The 22530-nt window shown below is 45.6% G+C and overlaps 1 protein-coding gene and 1 non-coding gene across 2 annotated transcripts in view; both read right to left on the bottom strand.

Moving 5' to 3' along the window:
* Positions 1 to 21382, bottom strand: part of nlgn2a (neuroligin 2a) — a 207252-nt gene extending 185870 nt beyond the window's left edge. The window contains exon 1 of the mRNA XM_029666732.2: positions 20364 to 21382. The gene's annotated coding sequence lies outside the window, so the exon portion shown is untranslated. The remainder of the gene's footprint in view (positions 1 to 20363) is intronic.
* Positions 5190 to 5265, bottom strand: trnae-uuc (transfer RNA glutamic acid (anticodon UUC)). Its single transcript has one exon. It is a non-coding gene; the product is annotated as a tRNA-Glu (tRNA).
* Positions 21383 to 22530: the final 1148 nt, after the last annotated feature.

Consider the following 22530-nt stretch of genomic DNA (forward strand, 5'->3'; position numbering starts at 1 on the left):
AACATCTACATTTAAATGGTATTAATATTCATTTGCATATATTTCTGTTAATTCCCATATATTCCCGCTAATTCCCACGGAAAGTTTCCACCTCTGAATATTCCTCAAAATGTGCAACCATACGTGCACGGGTATCCTACGAAAAGAGCCCTTTGAAGTGATCGTTTGACAAATCAGATGAAAACATCATGACTGGTTGTGTTAATGCCACAACAAAAGGTAATACATTTTGAAAGTTACATGACAAACCTTTACGACTCGGCACACAGAGATCCTGTTGAATTAATAGGGATTCTATATGTAATTCCATGATTAAGCGCGTGCACACACAGGATGTCCTTACCGTTAAGAAATGACATCTACTTTCACCCCTGAAAATATATGACCCTGTATCACTAGGCTCAGGCTGACTACATGACAATGAGGGGATTCTTGCACACCGGTGGATTGGAAATAAAAGTAACCACAGATCTATGATCAGATTACTCTACAATTAACTATTAGGCTGAAAAATATCTGCCCCATTTATCCGTTTTCTTTATGGGCTAAACAGTGTGGGGTAACAAAACATTAAGACCGACTCAGATTCATGACCTGGTTCTCTAATTAATTCAACATGTTATATCATATTTTCTCTTCTACTCTGTGTAGTCATACCTGTCTAGTGCTGAATGTTGCTGAATGCTGAACGTTGCTGAATGCTGAATGTTGCATACCAGTGAAGCGCTGTGCTCTGCTACCCCGCTGCAGCCACGGCTTAATTGATTCATCGAATGGCAGGAGTAATGAGATGAATTGCAGAAGGTCGCCATTGGCCAATCAATGCCCAGGGTTTGCCAACAATCCCTCCCTGTACCCGATGCTGCTCTTTATCGACTGATCTAGTCAAGTCGCTGTTTCGCTCCCCTTTTTAGAAGGAAAACAAAGTGATCCGGACCTGCTTTTGCGTTTAGGATTCAAAGGAGTGTCATGTTACAGAACCGCTGCCATTTTGGACGGAAATGTTCAATTGCTTTTACGCACCTGCCAAAGAATGCTTACGTTTCTGGTTTCTGGTTCCTGCGTTCTTGACTTATTAAGCAGTAAGCAGCACGGTCAAATGTCATTTACAGGAGGGAAAAAAGAGATAGAGAATCATAAAATCCACCTACATTCTGGGTTATTGGACAGTAATGGATTTGTCTGAATCTGATGTGACGTCGGCTCAGCTGGCCTAGATTTCCATGAGCAGCCAGCCAGCGAGTGAGTCTTTGCCGTGCCTCTGTGACAGGACTGTTATGACATCTGTCACGTGACCACTCCCCTCGCGGCACTGCGACCCCGACTGACCTGACACCAAACTTCTGCTTCCTCCTACTGCCACGGAACACAGCCCACATTTTAGAATCTACTCCAACGGACGCTTGTCCTTACCTCAGAGATAATAGCTAATGGCTGATGCCATTGATATCATTGAGCTTCAGCAAATATAATAGCCATTTCAGCTATCACCAGTCAATGTCTAGTTGAACAATTGTCGAAAATTTCAATAGTGATGAAAATCGCAACTTAAGTTTATACTTCAAATAGATACGTAAGTATTCAGGTAAAAATATTTTGAATATGTTAAAGAAAATATACATTTCATCAACCATCCCTTTCTGAGATATTCCCTTCACCTGATTCCATTTTGTATTTCAGGGACCATGTCACATGTGACAGCTGTCAACCGAAGCGGTGACTAGGTGACCCGGTGCTTATCGTTTTGCTTTAAAAAGCCCTGCTCCTATAGTGTTATGCTAGCCGTAACACACACATCAATCTCTCTATACCGATGATACAGGTTTCTCTCTCTCTGAGAAATGAACACACCCAAGGACAGTAGTTAGATGGGTCGTACACTACATGGGGTGGTGGAGGGAAACTCGTTGTGAACTGCTCATAAAGGAGGCGAACTTGTAGGTACACACACACCCCGGGTCGGATCAATCGATGGATGGTAGTTCAGAGACCACTGTGTGTGTGATCACCGGATCAATTTGCAGGGGGAGGAGACGGAATAACAACTTGTCCTCTTTCTTAATCATCATCTCTCTCTCTCTCTCTCTCTCTCTCCATTTATCTACTTCCCCAGAGTCAGATGAACTCATGGTGTTTTCGCCAGCCAATGCTATTTAGCGTTATCGCAATGGCTGCAAGTCTATGGGCATCTGCTAGCACTCACTCCATTGACGGAATAACAACTTGTCCACTTTCTTAATCATCATCTCTCTCTCTCTCTCTCTCTCTCCATTTATCTACTTCCCCAGAGTCAGATGAACTCATGGTGTTTTCGCCAGCCAATGCTATTTAGCGTTATCGCAATGGCTGCATGTCTATGGGCATCTGCTAGCACTCGCTCCATTGTGCGTTCCTTGGATTCATATTTCACTTACTTACTCCTCCTTGCCTCAAAGTCTTCTTGTCTTTGACTGGCTTCTCTCTAATGTACATCTCACATCCTCTATTCTCTTCCTAGAAGATGCTCTTCAGTACCGTCAACAACCCTTTTCAATATCCCTCTATATCGGTTTTTCTTCTTCATTAATGCACTTTTACCTTCACCCCTTGTACTTCTTTCTCTCCATTTAATGACTCGCCTCTATCCATCCCCCTTTCATAACTTACCATGCAACAACCCCTCTCTGTCTCCCCTCGCCTTGTCTCTCTCCGCATCCCACCCTCCGTTCTCCCTGAGGTGTGCTGGTCGTAATGCAGAGGACACAGTAATGGTTCTTACTCACTCGCACCACCATCATCATGAAAATGGCTCCGTAATCTCCCTACCATACACGCGGTCCTGTCCGGTCCGGACTGTCTCGTAATACCCATGCCATGGCAGCTATCCTGAGGAACAGGGACGGTTCACATGTTTGACTATATTCACAACACTTAGGAGATTTGTGGCTATTTAGAGGAAGAGGAAATGAAACGTTTCCGATTTCTGTTCTGTGGATATTAAGCAGTGGCGTCACCATCTAAGCATTTGGAAAACACACACAGGCATGTACACACACAGGCATGTACACACACAGGCATGTACACACACAGGCATGTACACACACAGGCATGTACACACACAGGCATGTACACACACAGGCATGTACACACACAGGCATGTACACACAGGCATGTACACACACAGGCATGTACACACACAGGCATGTACACACACAGGCATGTACACACACAAGTCCGCTGTGCCATGCCAGGGCTCACATCTGGGCGTGAATATCTTAATCCTCAGATATTCTCTCTCTCTCTCTCACACACACACACACACACCATGCCAGGGCTCACATCTGGGCGTGAATATCTTAATCCTCAGATATTCTCTCTCTCTCTCACACACACACACACACACCATGCCAGGGCTCACATCTGGCTATTGTTCGTCCTTTGCAGAGGGAGTGTGATGTGTTGTTGTGCCACCTGTGTGCCCAGAAATAGTTTCAGAAACACAATCTCTACCTGCATCTGTTTCCAACTCTTATGTAAGCGCTGGAGGGCCACACATGTACGCACACCCACACCCACAGACACACACACACACACACACACACACACACAGAACAAGGGAAACCAGGAGTAGAGCATCGGTAAGGAAAGGTGAGAAAATCTGTGTGCCTGTGTGTCTGTGTGTGTACACACGTGTCACGTGACATGTTTAACACATGAAACATGCAGAGTGATCAGACAGGTGTGAAAATGTGTGAGTGTATGTGCGAGTTAGCTAACACACGCAGGGCCTGCTTTCCATCGTTGCATTATCTTCTCACATGTCACTACACATTAGCTGGGGGGTCTGAGTGATGTGCATTGATACACATTGGCATTCAGGCAACCTTTTAGAAAAACTGCCTATGAACTTGTCACTGTGCTTTAATAAAGAAATCAGTTTGGTTGCCATTGAAGTGACGTTTGTGCCACAAAGCGATAAATGAAGGTGACAGTCAACTGTATCGCTAATTCACAATCATAAGCCTTTGAGAATGTGTATATGTGTGTGTGTGTGTGTGTGTGTCGTGCAAATGAAATATGTCTGCATCTACGCGTGACAGAGAGTGTTTATATGTGTGTCTTTCCATTAAATGAGGATAATGCCTCGTACAGAATGAATTATTCCTGCCTGAGTGACTTCATTATGTGCATCCAGACTGTGTTACTTAGGTGTGTGTATGTGTGTGTGTATGACAATATTCCATGAGTGTATCTTTGTTCTATGTATGCACAGTATTGAGTACATTAATATCGCGTGTGTGTGTATATATTTAGCATGCATGAGAGTACCCAGTGTGTGTGTGTGTGTGTATTCAGTATCATTGTGTACTCAGTTAGCATTGTGTGTGTACACTCAGTGTGTGCGCGTGCGTGCTCGGAGTGTGTATATGCGTGCCTCTATCCATGCAGATTAAAAGCTCGGCGTCCCCCCCCCCCCCCCACACACACACCCCAAACTCCTACCTTCTCTCCATCCCTCTTTTCATTCTTTGTTTGAATCGTTCTCTCCGGGGTACTTTCTCGATCAAAGCGCTGGTCTGTTTATTCTTGGAAGGGCTATGCTGATGTTGCTCCATAATGGGACACACAGCCCTGCAGATAATCCCTGCTGTACACCTGCAGCTCCATCACTGGCTGTGAGACACCCCATGAGGGATAAGTTAGGTATGTGTGTGTGTGTATGTGTATGTGTGTGTGTGTGTGTGTGTGTGTGTCTGCCAGGCCCGGCTGCCGCCGCTGCTGCCTGCCTCTGAATATACCCACAATGCATTGCTGCTGGGGCACAGAGAGACACACAGATCTCTCTCTCTCTGTGTGTGTGTGTGTGTGTGTGTGTGTGTGTGTGTGAATCTCTAATTGACACAGAAGAGGAGATGGGTAGGGTGAAGATGCACATGCATATCCCCAAAATCTTTTTATGTGTCTATTTTTAAGCTAAGAACATTAAAAACGTTGTAGTTAAACACTATAACAATATGGAAGACAATGAAACATATTCCACAAGAACTAATATCACTTCCTAAAAACACAACCTTATGGAACAATCCTTGGAAAAGCTTTTCAGAATTCACAGATAAATTGGTCCACATGGAAAACTGAAGTAATACAATTTAGGAGACGTTCTTATCCGAAACGACTTGCAGCAGTGAGTGTATTTATTTTCCCCATACTGGTCCCACGTAGGAATCGAACCCACAACCCTGGCGTTGAAAGCGCCATGCTCTACCAACTGAACCACACGGGACCATAGAAACCACTCAAATGACTTGGTAGGAGAAAATACATTTATTTCCATGACAGAATTAAAAAGTGGTTTTGGGCTGATGACCAAATACGTGAATCTGAAAAGTTACATATCATGACCTTTCAATTAGACATTTTTTGGACATCATAGTAACCTTGAGGGAATCTTATTCAAGTCAGATACGGATGTTCATATGATAGGGAAGATATACAAAGCCTTGTGGAGAGCATATCCAACTGACAATCTCTATTGGAACCAAGACTTAAAAACAATGAATGTTGGGACAAGATGGAGGGAAAGTTGCCGCATAACCAACAAGTTTACAGTTAAGGAAAATGTATGCTTAATCCAGTATAAGCTAATGTTTCGAATTTCGTCCCGCTTTACTTGAAGTGCATCTTATGAACTCTTCATAAAGCATTCATAAAGGCATCGTAAGCACTACATAAATGGGTCCCAAATCATCTATAACCATATTTCATGCTCTATAAAGGGTGAGTAAATGTGAACAAATAAATGGATGGCTATGTCACACAGTTATGCCATGTCTTTATAGAGCATGATATATGGTTATAGATGATTTGTGAAGCATCTATGAAGTGCTTATGAAGCCTATATGAAGGCTTTCTGAAGTCTTCACAAGATGCACTTCAAACAAAGCGGGAGGAATTTATTATACCAAAAGTCGTTTTAAGTGTAAAACGAATTATGACACAATAACCCATGCTATCTGGGAATGCCATAAAATCCCTGAAGTTTAGGGCGGAGCTAGAAAGATGTCTGTCAGAGTATGACAATGTAAAAACATACTTTTAATCCGCCTGTCTGCACATTTCAAGACATGGCATACGGAGGTCTATTGAGATCGCCGGTGAGTTGGGGGCGATTCCCTTCTCGTCACTTGAAAAAAAAAAACGCATACTAGAAGCGTAGAAGTCAACCAATCCGCCATCGGATTGGGCAAATCACATAATGGGCAAATCAAATGATTTTAATATTGAAAGTGTGTGGGCTATGGAAACCAACAAAATGGTACAGTTGCAGGCCATGCGGCGGAAAGTCATGCGGGCGCTGGAGATAGGGGCGTGTGCCGATGGTCTGGGCAGGTGTGGTGTAGTTGAGGTTTGCATGTGTCTGTTTTGTGTTGTTTATCAAATTAAAGGCCCAAAAGCGCAAACCCCGCCCACCTAGCACTCCAAGCAGGCTGGAGCAAACTCTCGAAGTATTTCAAGGATTTTGAACCCAAGTCTGTAGCCGGGCCGGTACTGCAGCATGCAGCCGTCAGCATTCCTTCCTACTTTGCGCTGCAATCTGTTTGTGTGTGTGTGTGCATGGAGACTCTCTATGAGAGAGTGGCCAGATGAATGAGGGAATGAGGGGGGAACGGTTCCCTGGGGAGGCTAGGCCACTCTCCAGGCAGTCACACTGGAACACCCAGCCAGCCAGCCACCCATCCAGCCAGCGAACGACACAAACACACAAATGGCAAACGATGAAAGCTCCATGCCGACTCCACTGCATTCTCACGGCGACGAGCATACAAACCAACGAGGCGAAAAGCCCACAAGCCCAGAAAAGGGATTTGACATTGTGCTAGTTACTACAGCCACAATTACACAAAGAGAAAGAGCCTTTTTTCTTCTTCTCTCAAACGGCTACAGTACAATGTGATTATTGCCCATAGCTGAGAACGCTTGTTTCAACACTTTTCTTCTATGGTGTCTTGGTGCTGCTCTAAATTCCCCGTCCATCAAAGCTGTGCGGTCATAGAAAGGTTATTTTTCTCAACCTGACCTTTGAGCGGATTGACCGTGACCAGTGACCAGTATTGTTGGCGCCACCCTCTCTGCTGTGCCAATAACAAACAACAACGTTTTAGTCATTTAGCTAATGCTCTCATCCAGAGCAACTTCATCTTAAGATAGCGAGGTGGGACAACCACATATCACAGGCATAGAAAGTAACATTTTGCTCAATAATTAGAGTCAGAGCTAGAGGGAGGGGGGGGGGGGGGGGGGGGAGGCTGAGGTGGCAGAAAGGTGTGCTCGGGTTGGGGTGTAGGGTTTGAGCATAGCCTGAAGGTAGGGAGGGGCAGTTCCTCTTGCCAGCACCACGGTCTTGTAGTGGATGCGAGCTTCGACTGGACAAAGACAAAACAACAGCTCCGTCAGTAGAGAGTCTAGTCACGGTAGCCCTAGCAACAGCAGACAGGAGCAACCTGCACATTAAGTGAAATCTATCCTCTGTCTATCCTCTAGGTAATAACTGCTCTGCTCTCTCAGCCCGGTTCTCCATTTGTTTGTTGATCACCCTTGAAATCCACACAGGAAATGTCAGAATACTTTAAAAGCACTACAATGTAACAACAGGAGAATAGCAGCACCACAAAATAATATTCAATATCTAAATTGGGCATGAAAATAAATAATGTGTTATATAACTATTTACATAAATATATTATTTCCTGCGAATGGCTTACCAAGAAAACTTCCAAAAAGACTAATTTGAGGTAAAATGGAGCTCAACAAAGAAAAGGCAGAAGATTGATTTCTTATTTCTCCCTTTAATCCATTGTACATGATGCGGACAGGTGACTGACGTTTCCACGTCAAGACGATGTCTTCCAAGCTGACGTCTTCCTCAGAGGAAACGGCAGTCACCTCCTTTTGGATGTTTTTCTTGGTAAAGCCATTCTAGTGATTTTTGCCCACCGGAACCAGTACTGTTTCCCGCATCCTGGACAAATAATTGGACATATTTTATGTGTTACATCATACAAGCGTCAGTGATGGTTGAGGTGTGGTCTAGCTCCGATGGCTGTAACCTTTAAATCACCTCCCTCCAGCACCACACACACACACACACACACACACACACACGCACACACACACACACAGATGCACACACACACACACACACACACACACACACACACACACACACACGCACACACACGCACACACACACGCACACACGCACACACACACACACACACACACACACACGCACACACAGATGCACACACACACAGACACAGACACACACACGCACACACACACACACACGCACACACACACACGCACACACAGATGCACACACACACAGATGCACACACACACAGACGCACACACACACAGACGCACACACACACACACACACAGGCAGCAGCAGGACTGGATCAACACGTGTTCTTGGTTTTGATCCATTTACCAAGGCTCCACACTCCATTAGGCCAGAATGAAGGTCAGACTAAAGGAGGAAGAGTGGGGGGTGAGGAGAGAGGAGGGGTTTGGAAAAGGGGAGGGTTGAGAAGGAAGAGAGGGGTTGAGGGGTGAGGAGGGGTGGTTATGGGGGATGAGGAGGGAGGAGCAGGGGGGAGAGGTTAGATGGTGAGGGGTTGCTGGAGCTGTTTAAGGGGACAGAGGTGGATGGGGGTGGGGACTTTACTCGATAGCCTTGCTCCATAACGATCCTTCTAATGGGGCAAATCACTGAACAGCCAGCCACCCACTGCAAGTCCTCCCCCCTTCTCTCCTTCCACGGAGAGAACGAATACAACAAACGGAATTACTGATACATGGAGGCCGAGGAAAGGTTGAGCTGTGGTGGAAGTCTATTGAACAGTGAGGTTGTACATGAACAGGGTTGACCCTTCCTCTCCTTCTCTCTCAGTTAGTTCTTCGGGGGGAGCCCCAGGGTCTTCCTTCAGGGCTCTGGAGCGAGGGGTCGAACCGTGGAAGAGGAGGGGGAACGAGGGATGGAGGAGGAGTGCTCTATGAGGACCTCTCCAGACTGATCAATGGGTTAACTAAGTGGAGAGGAGAAAGAAAGGAAGGATGGACGGAAAGGAGGGATGGAAGAACAAGGGCTGGGATGGAGGGATGAGGGGAGGTAGAGATATGATGGAGGGATGAGGGGAGGTAGAGATATGATGGAGGGATGAGGGGAGGAAGAGATATGATGGAGGGATGAGGGGGGGTAGAGATATGATGGAGGGATGAGGAGAGGTAGAGATATGATGGAGGGATGAGGGGAGGTAGAGATATGATGGAGGGATGAGGTGAGGTAGAGATATTATGGAGGGATGAGGGGAGGTAGAGATATGATGGAGGGATGAGGGGAGGTAGATATATGATGGAGGGATGAGGGGAGGTAGAGATATGATGGAGGGATGAGGAGAGGTAGAGATATGATGGAGGGATGAGGGGAGGTAGAGATATGATTGAGGGATGCAGGAAGGAGAGGTTGAAGGATGGACGGTTGGGTTGGTGGTAGTGAAGGGTGAAAAAAATCTATATTTACATATCGGATTATTTCTTTTAACGATATATCGTATCATTTTGACAATATATTATTTTTGCGCTATACGGCTGTACCTGCACAAAAACTCCAGTATCTTTCCTTCATACTTGTCACGCTGGTATAAAGGATCTGGAGACAGGCGCAGGAATACGTAATAGGGGTTTTTATTTCCCAAATTACAGCGTGCCGTGTAAAGGCACGGGGACGAAGACCAAACCAACACGTCTACAACACACAGGGTAGAAACCCAAACAAAAGAGTGAGGGTAAACCTCGTTGAACGACACTGGACGACAGCCGTAATACACAATATATAAAGCATGCAGCGCAACAGCTGCACCAACGCATAGGTACTCGCACCAACGCATAGGTACTCGCACCAACGCATAGGTACTCGCACCAACGCATAGGTACTCGCCCCAACGCATAGGTACTCGCCCCAACGCATAGGTACTCGCCCCAACGCATAGGTACTCGCACCAACGCATAGGTACTCGCACCAACGCATAGGTACTCGCCCCAACGCATAGGTACTCGCCCCAACGCATAGGTACTCGCACTCGCACCAACGCATAGGTACTCGCACCAACGCATAGGTACTCGCCCCAACGCATAGGTACTCGCCCCAACGCATAGGTACTCGCACCAACGCATAGGTACTCGCACCAACGCATAGGTACTCGCACCCAACGGACATGGGAACAATAATCGACCGGACAATGGTGAACAAAGAGCACACTTCTACAATTACTAATCAAAAGGAATAGGGACCAGGTGTGCGTAATGACAGTTCCGGAAGGATCCGTGACAACACTGTAGCTTGTTCTCCATCGTCTTTTAAAATAGGGGGCCAATTTGTTTTCAGCCCTTTTATTTCCATGACTGATCAGAACTATTTTTCCTCCTGGCTCTCTCTTGTCCCTCTGCAGCAGACATATGGTGAACAATATGTTTGGAACATCGAATCGCAAATAAAATCACAGTATCGAATCGCAATACATATCGCATCGGCATCTACAGTAAGTATCGTGATAATATCGTGTCGTGATTCCCAGTGCTAGTTGGTGGATTAGGGACAAAGGATGGAGTATTAGGGGCAGAGGGGTAGATGCTGAAGGGTAGTGGTGACGGTGGTAAGAAGGACCAGAGAAGAAGAAATCTGAGGTGTCATGTTTGAGAATTCAATGGCTATAGTTACCATTACAGGTGCACTACTGGCCAGTCGAATATGGCAAACGTAACAGCAGGGAAATGTCTATCAATGATCTATTACGATTTTCTTTCGTGTTCCATGATTATGAAGTACATTTTACAGTATCGATGAGTGTAAATGTTCACAGGGGTTTGATCCTGAGGCTACACATGGAGATCGAGCACAAGAAATCAAAGAGCATTTGAAAATCCACACACACACACACCCACACACACACACACACACACACACACACACACACACACACACACACACACACACACACACACACAGTTTTCGGCTCCTGGAATGAGAAATACGTTTTCCGGTTAAGGGATCGAGCTCATCCTCTGAAATGTGTTTAGTCTCCCTCTCTGTTTTTCAGGGATGGAGGGATGGAGGAAAAGAGGAAGGGGATGAAATCCTGCTGACTTGCACCTTCTCTATCCCCTCTCCCTATTCCCCCCCTTATTTCTAACTCCCCAGAGTTTTAACCAGAAATAGCGAGAAATCGTTTCATCTCGGCGCCAGGGGGACAAAGCCGCTTTCCCAGGTAGCCAGGCAGGTCTTTGCTCGTTCTCTGCAGCTTTTTAACTCTTTCCATGGGAGTTACTGCTGAGTTGGGCAGTGTCCTATTCAGGGTCCTACTCATTAAGCACCAAACGGAAGAAACCTTGACTAAAACTGGGGAGGGAAACTGAACTTAATTAAGAAGCCAATGAAAAGCGCTCGTTTCCATTTACCGTGGCGAAACCTTTTGCTACATGGCGCCCAAATGAATACAGCCTAGTAGTGCCGCACTGAGGCCTGGGAGAGGGGAGGAAAGAGACGGAGGAGGGAGAACACGAGTCGGCAAACCACTAGGCGCTAGCAGATAGACCAGGGAAAGCAATCTCACTGCTCATTAGTGACTAGCGTTAGCGTGTGATCTGGGGCTAGATCCCTAAACGCTGTTCATTAGGGGGATGACACCAGCGAGCCTCTCTACCTCTCACTCTCTCTCTCCACTGGTGCGTTCCACCCTTACAGTATCACACACACACACACACACACACACACACACACACACACACACACACACACACACACACACACACACACACACACACATCACTGAGGGTTGGATTCAGCCTTGAGAGAGTGCAAAGAGCTACCGATCGATCAATCATCACCTGCTGTATTGTTCATCCGCATGAACGGTCGGCACTAAGCAGAACCCTACAAGTCTGGAATTCAAAGTGATATGCTCCGTTTCTGAAGTGAAAACATGGCGTAACAAAGCATATCAGTTTGGGTTTCAGGCTAGAACCTAACTGCATGTAAAGAAATCCCCCCAGAAATGTTTTAAGTCCATCAGGATAAATGGAAGGGGAAAGGCATGTCGCAAGGTGTTTGAAGCGGTGCGCACACACACACACACACTCCCAGCACCCTTCAGTGTTGTTCACCCCAAGGGGCTGCTGATTGTGACAATAACAGAGATGATCATCATCGTGATGGCGTCGCTCGCTGCACGAAGCGGAAGCGAAAGTGTGACACTCCCAGATCCACCGCTCGTTCATCACTGTCACGCTACCGGCTCTCTTCCTAACAAGCTTCTATCCCAACGCTCCCAGCCGCTGTCGGCTCCCTAGCGTAGAACTGACTGTCAGGGAGGAGTGTGTGAGTGTACTGTATGTGAGAGAGTGTACGGTGTGTGTGTGTGTGTGTGTGTGTGTGTGTGTGTGTGTGTGTGTGTGTGTGTGTGTGTGAGTGTGCGTGTGTGTGTGTGAGTGTGTGTGCATGTGTGTGAGTGTGTGTGAGTGTGCGTGAGTGTGTGTGTGTGTGTTTGGCTAGCTTATCCAAAATACTCTATTCGTTAGCATCCATACATGGACTGTCCATCAAGGGACAGCTAGTGGCAGTGAGGTGGAAACGACTCATCTAGTTAGTTACAGAAGCTAACAGAGCGACTTTCTCTCAGGGGAGCGGACCTGGTCCCCATGTATTGTCAGGTGGCCCCATTAGTCTTGCTGCCTGCCTGTGTGCGTCTGAGGTAACAACTCTGCCAATGCCTCAAACCCAACCACTAAGACCTCAGCCACTTATGTCAATGGACGGACATCAAATGCCTCACATCCTCCCTATAGTAGGAGAAAGTTACCATGCCAGTGGCTCATTATACTAGATTGTCTGAAACTCAGAATGAGACCGGCTCCAGTGTGTGTGTGTATATGTGTGTGTGTGTGTGTGCCTGCGCCCGTGTGAGTCTGAAAGTAACAACCCACATCATTATACAGAACAGTGATAATCCGCACCACACTATACTCTCTCTCTTTCTCCCTCTGTCCGCTTCTCCTCTCCTCTTCCCAGCATTACGATTCAGCTACCACTCTTAAGGTTGTTACCGTCGCAGTGTGTGTGTGTGTGTGTGTGTGTGTGTGTGTGTGTGTGTGTGTGTGTGTGTGCGCGCGCGCAGTGGTGCTACTCCCAGTCCATATTGATGGGTCTACAGATGTAGGATCTTAATTTGATCACCCTGTTGCAGGAGAACCTTCTTGCAATGCAGGAAATGTCACACTTGTAGTGTATTTGAGGTTTAAAAAGGCTTCTGAAGTTTGTCATTTCCATTTTGAATGAATCATAATTCACATAATAATTCACATTTCCTGTTGCTTCAGGATTATTTTCGGCCGTAGCAAACCGTCTCAAATGAATACATCTGTATGTGTGTTTGTCCGTTTGCAACAGTGGAAGAGCAGAGGATGCTATAGTAGTGAGCATAATGGAAGTCATACATTGACATTGTACTATATCGCTATGGTCCTACATTTATCCCGATAGCGTTATGTACTGTTAGGGTGTTTTCATACTTTGTCCCTTTAAGACCATTTTTGTGAACTGGTTTGTAAAAACAATTGTTCAACTCAGACTCTTCAAAAGAGACTCCGAAGCGAATCGAACTAAAACCACCTTGAGAGGTGCTCTGAGTTTGGTTTGCTTGAATTCCGCAGTCCGGACCCCTTTTTTTAGGGCAATGTGAAAACAAAGCTACCCAGGTTCGCTTGTAGTTATTCCCGCGCCACACACACTAGACTACTGCAACACCGTTTCCCCTGCCATAACCCCTCACACTAGACTACTGCAACACCGTTTCCCCTGCCATAACCCCTCACACTAGACTACTGCAACACCGTTTCCCCTGCCATAACCCCTTACATTGGTGCCACAAACGAGAGAAGATGATGACGTGTAGGTTCACAGAAAAAAACTTGCTGTTTTTGGAAATTGATTAGCAATTGTCAAGGATGGAGTTGTTTGTTCAGATTATTTGCAATATGTGCATAGGATAAGAAAGCTTCATCAACTGTTCATTTGATTGTGGGGTTTGAATAGTGCTAGTAGACAACAACATATTTAGGGCCATATAAAACATGTTTTATTTTTGCCTGATTCTGTTGAGTTTAATTCCCCAAATTCCGTTTTCTCCGTTTTGTTTTCCCAGGTTTCTTTCAGGTTTTCAATCTCAAAATCAAAATCAAGTAGTACAGAAACATGCTTAAACCACATCAGGAGGCCTCTTCAGGTCTGGGAATAATCACATTTAAAAATATATTTGGGATGTAAACTCAGCAAAAAAAAGAGATGTCCCTTTTTCAGGACCCTGTCTTTCAAAGATAATTCGTAAAAATCCAAATAACTTTACAGATCTTCATTGTAAAGGGTTTAAACACTGTTTCCCATGCTTGTTAAATGAACCATAAACAATTAATGAACATGCATCTGTGGAATAGTCGTTAAGACATTAACAGCTTACAGACGCTAGGCAATTAAGGTCACAGTTACGAAAACTTAGAACACTAAAGAGGCCTTTCTACTGACTCTGGAAAACACTAAAAGAAAGATGCCCAGAGTCCCTGCTCATCTGCATGAATGTGCCTTAGGCATGCTGCAAGGCGGCATGAGGACTGCAGATGTGGCCAGGGCAATAAATTGCAATGTCCGTACTGTGAGACGCCTAAGACAGAGCTACAGGGAGACAGGAGGGACAGCTGATCGTCCTCGCAGTGGCAGACCACGTGTAACAACACCTGCACAGGATCGGTACATCCGAACTTCACACCTGCGGGACAGGTACAGGATGGCAACAACAACTGCCCGAGTTACAACAGGAACGCACAATCCCTCCATCAGTGCTCAGACTGTCCACAATAGGCTGAGAGAGGCTGGACTGAGGGCTTGTAGACCTGTTGTAAAGGCAGGTCCTCACCAGACATCACCAGCAACAACGTCGCCTATGGGCACAAACCCACGGTCGCTGGACCAGACAGGACTGGCAAAAAGTGCTCTTCACTGACGAGTCACGGTTTTGTCTCACCAGGGGTGATGGTCGGATTCACGTTTATCGTCGAAGGAATGAGCGTTACACCGAGGCCTGTACTCTGGAGCGGGATCGATTTGGAGGTGGAGGGTCCGTCATGGTCTGTGGCAGTGTGTCACAGCATCATTGGACTGAGCTTGTTGTCATTGCAGGCAATCTCAACGCTGTGCATTACAGGCAAGACATCCTCCTCCCTCATGTGGTACCCTTCCTGCAGGCTCATCCTGACATGACCCTCCAGCATGACAATGCCACCAGCCATACTGCTCGTTCTGTGCTTGATTTCCTGCAAGACAGGAATATCAGTGTTCTGCCATGGCCAGTGAAGAGCCCAGATCTCAATCCCATTGAGCACGCCTGGGACCTGTTGGATTGGAGGGTGACAGCCGGGGCAATTCCCCCCAGAAATGTCAGGGAACTTGCAGGTGCCTTGGTGGAAGAGTGGGGTAACATCTCACAGCATGAACTGGCAAATCTGGTGCAGTCCATGAGGAGGAGATGCACTGCAGTAGTTAATGCAGCTGGTGGCCACACCAGATACTGACTGTTACTTTTGATTTTGACCCCACCTTTGTTCATGGACACATTATTTCATTTCTGCTAGTCACGTCTGTGGAACTTGTTCAGTTTATGTCTCAGTTGTTGAATCTTGTTATGTTCATACAAATATTTACACATGTTAAGTTTGCTGAAAATAAATGCAGTTGAGAGGACATTCTTTTTTTTTCTGAATTAAGTTACCCTTTAATGCAATGAGCACCAGGCAGAGACCGTTTTTTGGTTAGTAGTATTTCAGTAGCACCCATGTGAATGCAGGGTTTGCAAAACAAATGGCCACTGGATTGATGCACATAATCATGATATCCTTCTGCCAGGTAGGCATAGGCTACTTTGTAGTTAACTTTTAATCAATACGTTTTTTGAGAAAGCCTATAAATGTTTTTTTTATACCAGCAGATGGCGATCATTAGCATTATCGCTAATGGCTACACAAAGTGAAAACGAGACATTGGTGCACATCACACACAGACAGGAGCATTCCTGTGCCTTTTCAGAAAGAAATATGAATCACTAATGCATTTTGTTCATGTCTTATTAGTCACTTGGGCAAATTAATGAATGTTCTAATAAATTCATTAGATTTAGTTGATTTCCTACTAAGCTCAACACATTTTGGAATATTGTTGAATTCCATGTTAATGTCTGGATTCCATGATTCCATCCACGTTTTCCATAATGCGGATTTTATAGGGCCCTACATATTTGGTGAGAATCACAACATAGGGTACATAATCGATTTTAGCTCTTAAAGATCCAGTAGCCTACATTATGTAAATATAATTTAATCCACACTCGTGTCATTGGGATTTATATGTGTTGAGTTAAATCCATTTTGACATGGTTCCAAAATAGGAGCAGAGGACGTTAGGCCACATACCCTACTACTGTAAACCAGGTAGAAATGAATCATAACACACACACACACACACACACACACACACACACACACACACACACACACACACACACACACACACACACACAGAATGATTTATCATCCATAGGGATAAGCTCCATACTGTGTCAATGCAATCGGGACGACCTCTCGATTGGCCGATAATAAGGAAATATTGTCCAACAACTCAGGAACTAGGCTACATGTCTGTCTATAATCCCTTTGGGATGTCTGAAATTATGTGGTTTGGATTCAGAAGATTCCCAGTCTCACATTGAAATCCACCCGCACACACAGCGAAATCAAAATGCCTAGCTTCTTCTGATGTTTGGATTTATGTCTATTGTCAAAGGGATTTAGGGAGAAACCAAAGACCCCCCACCACAGCACCAATATCAAACTCTCTCCGAGCAAGATCTGGCTAGCCTAGCAAGGGGTCTGTCTGTCCGGGACGCCGTGTCTCTCTGTCTGTCTCTGATCGGGGGAGAGTGAAAGCAAGTGGTCTGGTCTTAGGCGGTGGTCTGGGTACCGCCGGTGATCTGTCTGTCAGTAGCGCTAGCCTTATTATACAGTGAGTTGTGTTTTTTGTGAACACCTTTGAGTGGTGTGTGCGTGCGCGTGCGCGAACACCAACCTTGATCTCACCTTAATGAGAGCCCCCGGGACAGATGACGCGCCATGTTTTGGTGGAGACGGGCGGAAGGTCTGACAAACAACAGAACGGACGGACTTAACACTGGATGCAAATTGACTGCAGAAAATAACATGCGCGTCAATCGAACCCTATGGGCCCTGGTCAAAAGTAGTGCACTACGTAGGGAGTAGTGTGCTACTTGGGACTCAGCCTCGGTCCGAACCGCCACGGACATGAAGAGAAACAAACCACATACTGATAGACAGGGTCTTCTACAGGAGAAAACTAGCTGGGAGACATGGACACAGTCACATCAGGATTAGAGCTCTACATGGACTCTTGGGGGTGCCGTTGGACCACGTTGAGGAATGTGTAACATTGAGTTACAACGAGTGTGCTCATATACTGTATGTGTAGCACTAGTGGGGTGCCCCAATTTCCTATTGGAGGTGCCCACTAAATGCTCTCCCACACCTGTAATTCAAATCCTTGTCCTGCATACACTACCAACTGTCAAACCATGGAAACACACCTGTTGGTTGAGTAGAAACTGGCCAGTCTAGCCAACAGTCTGAGTCAGCCTCCTGCCATCCATCCATGGTACAGTAGCAGACTCTTCACGCTCTCAGAACACTGTATATAATCAATTTAATCAAGGTATGAAATTATTGTTATTTTCAAATACAATCTCTTTTTGGGCTCAATTTGTGGCCAATTTGAAGTGTACAAATTATTACAATCATGTTCCGGCCCCCTGACCATCCACTCCGACAAAAATTGGCCCGTGGCTGAATCTAGTTACCTACCCCTGGTCTACCGCTTGGAATATCCCATATTCCCAATACCTATAAGAGAAACATGAAATCAGTAGATCAATTTGCATCACATAACACATACAAGTAAGCAAGCATATAACACATGGCCAATTAAGGAAAACAAACTCGTCTAAGATTGACATCAATACATGATACAGCCCTACACACCTGAGGCTACATCTACTATCAAATGCACAATTAAAACAGAATTGGCGACACACCGTGAATCTGTGAGTGATCACAAGCAATGTGAATATCAAAACCAAGCTGCACCGAGACAGAAAGAGTGGCGGCTCAGAAAGCAGAGGGTGGCTCAACTTTCTACCGTCACAACGTCCTCTCCGTCTGTTTAATTGTTAGGGACCCACGCCATGAGCTATCAATCTAGCATACTTCTTTGAAAATCTCAGCCCCATCTGCCTCTGTCTGAATGGACCGCCCTCAGTCTCCGTCTTGCCTTGGCTTGTGTCTGTGTTCGGAGTCTGAGAGCGTGTACGTCCATACACACACGCACAGGCATACAGACACACACGCACACGCACAGAAACATTGAAAACATATACACACTCATAAGAGACACAGAAACACACAGACACAGAGACACCTGCAAGGCAAAAACAGCTAAAACATGCACATGCACACGCACAGACATACTGTACAGACATACTGTACAGACACAGACACACACACACACACACACACACACACACACACACACACACACACGTAAGAGACACAGAAACACACACACAGAGACACCTGCAAGGCAAAAACAGCTAAAACACACACCCCACAGCATGGCGAGTAAGTATGTATGGGTCTCCTTGACAAGGCCACCTGTCTCCTATGTTTATTGGGCCCATTGTAAATTAATTAGAGTACATGAATCTACTGTTGCCATATAAATAAACAAGACGTGTTGCTGCAGAGCACTGCTCTTCACACACACACACACACACACACACACACACACACACACACACACACACACACACAGATATACACATGCAAACACACACACGCAAGAGGGCACACACACACACACACGAGTGCATACCCATAGCCACATCAACCTGCACACACTCACACTCTCCCACATATTTCAAAGGTCATCCAACTCCTCCTCCCAGCTCCCTCCCAGTAGAGAGATATAAAACTCTCTGTGACATCATCTATTCAGCACAAGGACAGAGTCACACAACACACTTCCCGGATCCATTAAATGGTCTCCCACCTGGTACACAGAGCTATCCATAATATCTGCTATATAGGGCAACCACAGAACTCTGAGCAGCCAGCGTGTGTGTGTGTGTGTGTGTGTGTGTGTGTGTGTGTGTGTGTGTGTGTGTGTGTGTGTGTGTGATTTTGTGAGATTGTGTGTGTGCCCAGCCTCTCAGGCTGATAAGAACAGGGGTCTTCTTGTCTCTGTTGAATTCTACCATCAACTGGAGCTTGGAATGCCCTCCATACCAGCCCCGCATATAAATGTGGCCCATTCTTTGCAGTCAGTGTGTGTGAGAGACATATGTTCTCACAGGCATGGCGTTTCCTGTCGGGGGCTAGCTCTCTGCCCTGCGACAAGACACATAAGATGCTCAGATAGATAGGTTTCATTGGAAACTCTCTTTAGAGGGGGGTGAGGAGGGGGCGTGCAAATTGTGGATCCTATCTTTGACCCATTTCTCCCATAAACCATGCAAGTACAACATTAAAACATTGCCACGAAGTCATTCATTAGAAGATCTGAGGAATAGGCTTGTTAAAAGCTAATAGACTTGTTAAAAGGTCATCTGTTAATATTTACAAAACATCCTAAAGACAAACTAAGTGGTGGTTGATAGGCTTCAGTTTAAAGGCTATGGGGTGGTTTGATATGAATCTACTTTAGGCTTTTCTCCACTGCCACCACAAGCTGGCAACATCTACATAGGCTATGTGGAGCAACACCAAAGAAGAAGTGTTTGAAGTCGGTCCTCATTAAAAACAGAGGATATATTCCCTGCCCGCACCATTATTGGGAAAAGGGGGCTCAAAACCTTTTGAACAGGTTGCTTGTTGAAGATGTATCACAATGGTTATGACACAGCACGCAATCATTAACAACAGGTTCCAAGGCGAAGCTTCAAACGACAAGAGAACTATTCGTGGAATTTGACAGGCATTCTATGCTATTTGTTACCCAAAATAAAGGGACTGGCAAAGTAACATGTAGTTAGGCTATATATTGTAGCTTAATTATAGAAAACGAATCACTCGTTGTTTTCAAATGTTTTCTATGAAATAGGCTAATGGAAATAATTCCTACATTCTCGACGACCGAGGGTGATACAGTATGCGCTTACCTGTTATGTGTTCCAAGGGGGTCGCAGGATTCCAAGGGTTTTTCAAAAGGAATCCTTTGATTTTGCCCTCGTCTTTGACTTCTACACCGTTGTCACACCATTCCTTTAGAACGGGAAATATTGAAGCATAGTCCTTTGGAGAAGCTTAGACTTTGAAAACCTTCCCCGGTTTCTGTTTACCGACAACACCAGCTCAATCTGACCGACCTGCAAGTTGATCGGACTACCACATTCTGATAAGGGACCGGGAGACAATGACGGAGGGAAATGAATAGGCTACCAAAAATAAAGCCTAATGCTGCGTATGGCTCATTACACATGCACTAGATAAAGGCATTAAAGCGGGTTCTGGAATGATTCTTCGACCAAGGTAGACTACAAAGAATTGTCTCCCCCGCCTCCTCCGCATAGCAATAATAATAAATAGCCTACATGAATTGTTCGTTTGATCAGTTTCTCTGACTCGTCACTCTACATATCTTTATATCTCGTTCTTTGTTGACAACGAAACGATATATACTAATTCCTCATCTACATAAATTGTCAACAGTGATTTTAAATGCGGGTGAATTTTCTACAAAAAATACATCCCCGCTTGCCCTTCGCCGGTGGAGAGGACAGCACCAACGACAGTTTGAATACCTTGGACGATTTGGTGGTGCTTGCCTGCTTCGTCGCTGGGTAACAGCGTTCCACGGTTTCCGTGATTCTCCTCCGACTGGTATAGACTTAAAATATGCTGCGCTTGTGCGATTGCCCCTTTCGCTCGCTCACGCTCCCTCCTCTCTCCCGGCGGAGCGCGTGCACATTGTCCTAGCAAGATGTGTCGGTGTGACAACGCTCAAGCATCCCTAATCTGTCTCTTCAGAATGTTGCTTCTTTAAAAAAAAAAAATGTCTTATCTTTCTCGCATCAAGTGCTTTGTCATCTTTGAAGGGCATCACTGGTGTCAAACGGACGAAAATCCACTATTCCAAAATGAGTGGCCAACACTAGGCTACCTTTTTTCCCCCTCTGTAAACTCCGTCAGGCTACAGAACTAGTCCGTCTCCTCTCTGCTCGCATTAGAGTAGGCTGGGGAGATCATGCATCAGGCTGACGTCAGAGGATGTTAAAGCGATACAAACCCATTGTATAGCCCTCTCTCCCTTCTTCAAATGAGTAGAATAATCTCCATGGGACCCATCCTGTCCTATCACCGGCTTTATATCGGTCTGTCTGACTATCCATGTTTCTCTTCGAATCGTTTTTTTTTCTGTGGGAGAAGCCTCACAATTGCACAGCGACTGGATCTGCTGTAGCCCCATACAGTCACATCACTGTTCATGATGCTTTTGCACCTGTTCTATTGGATCTAGTGCAACAGAAGCACATGCCCCTTAATCTAGTAACACAGCCCAACATCTGGCATAACTAGGCTCCATAATGATTCCCATGGCAAGGGGCTCGAGCTACACACTGCCAAATATTACTTGAGAGAGATCGCCTTGTCCGCCAGGTTCATCCGTCTCTATCTTTACATTCTACATTGTGATAGTTTATTTAGTTGCACCTTGTGCTGGGGACAAAAAAAGGCCATTCTAAAATGTGCAGTTTTGTCACACTACACAATGCCACAGATGTCTCAAGTTGAGGGAGCGTGCAATTTGCATGATGACTGCTGGAATGTTTACCTGAGAATGCTGTAGAAGTGTGCTCTTCACAGATGAATCTCGGTTTAAACTGTACTGGGCAGATGGCAGACAGTGTCGTCATGGCGTCATGTGGGCAAGCGGTTTGCTGATGTCAACGTTGTGAACAGAGTGCCCCATGGTGGCAGTGGGATTATGGTACGGGCAGGCATAAGGTACAGACAACGAACACAATTTAATTTTGTCGATGGCAATTTGAATGCACAGAGATACCATGACAAGATCCTGAGGCCCATTGTCGTGCCATTCATCCACCGCCATAACCTCATGTTTCAGCATGATAATGCATGGTCCCATGTCGCAATGATCTGTACACAATTCCTGGAAGCTGAAAATGCCCCGGTTCTTCCATGGGCTGCATACTGAACATGTTTGGGATGCTCTGGATCGACATGTACGACAGCGTGTTCCAGTTCCACCAATATCCAGCAACTTCACACAGCCATTGAAGAGGAGTGGGGCAACATTCCACAGGC

This window comes from Oncorhynchus nerka, linkage group LG8 (genome assembly GCF_034236695.1).
Source record: "Oncorhynchus nerka isolate Pitt River linkage group LG8, Oner_Uvic_2.0, whole genome shotgun sequence".
Lineage (NCBI taxonomy): Eukaryota > Metazoa > Chordata > Actinopteri > Salmoniformes > Salmonidae > Oncorhynchus > Oncorhynchus nerka.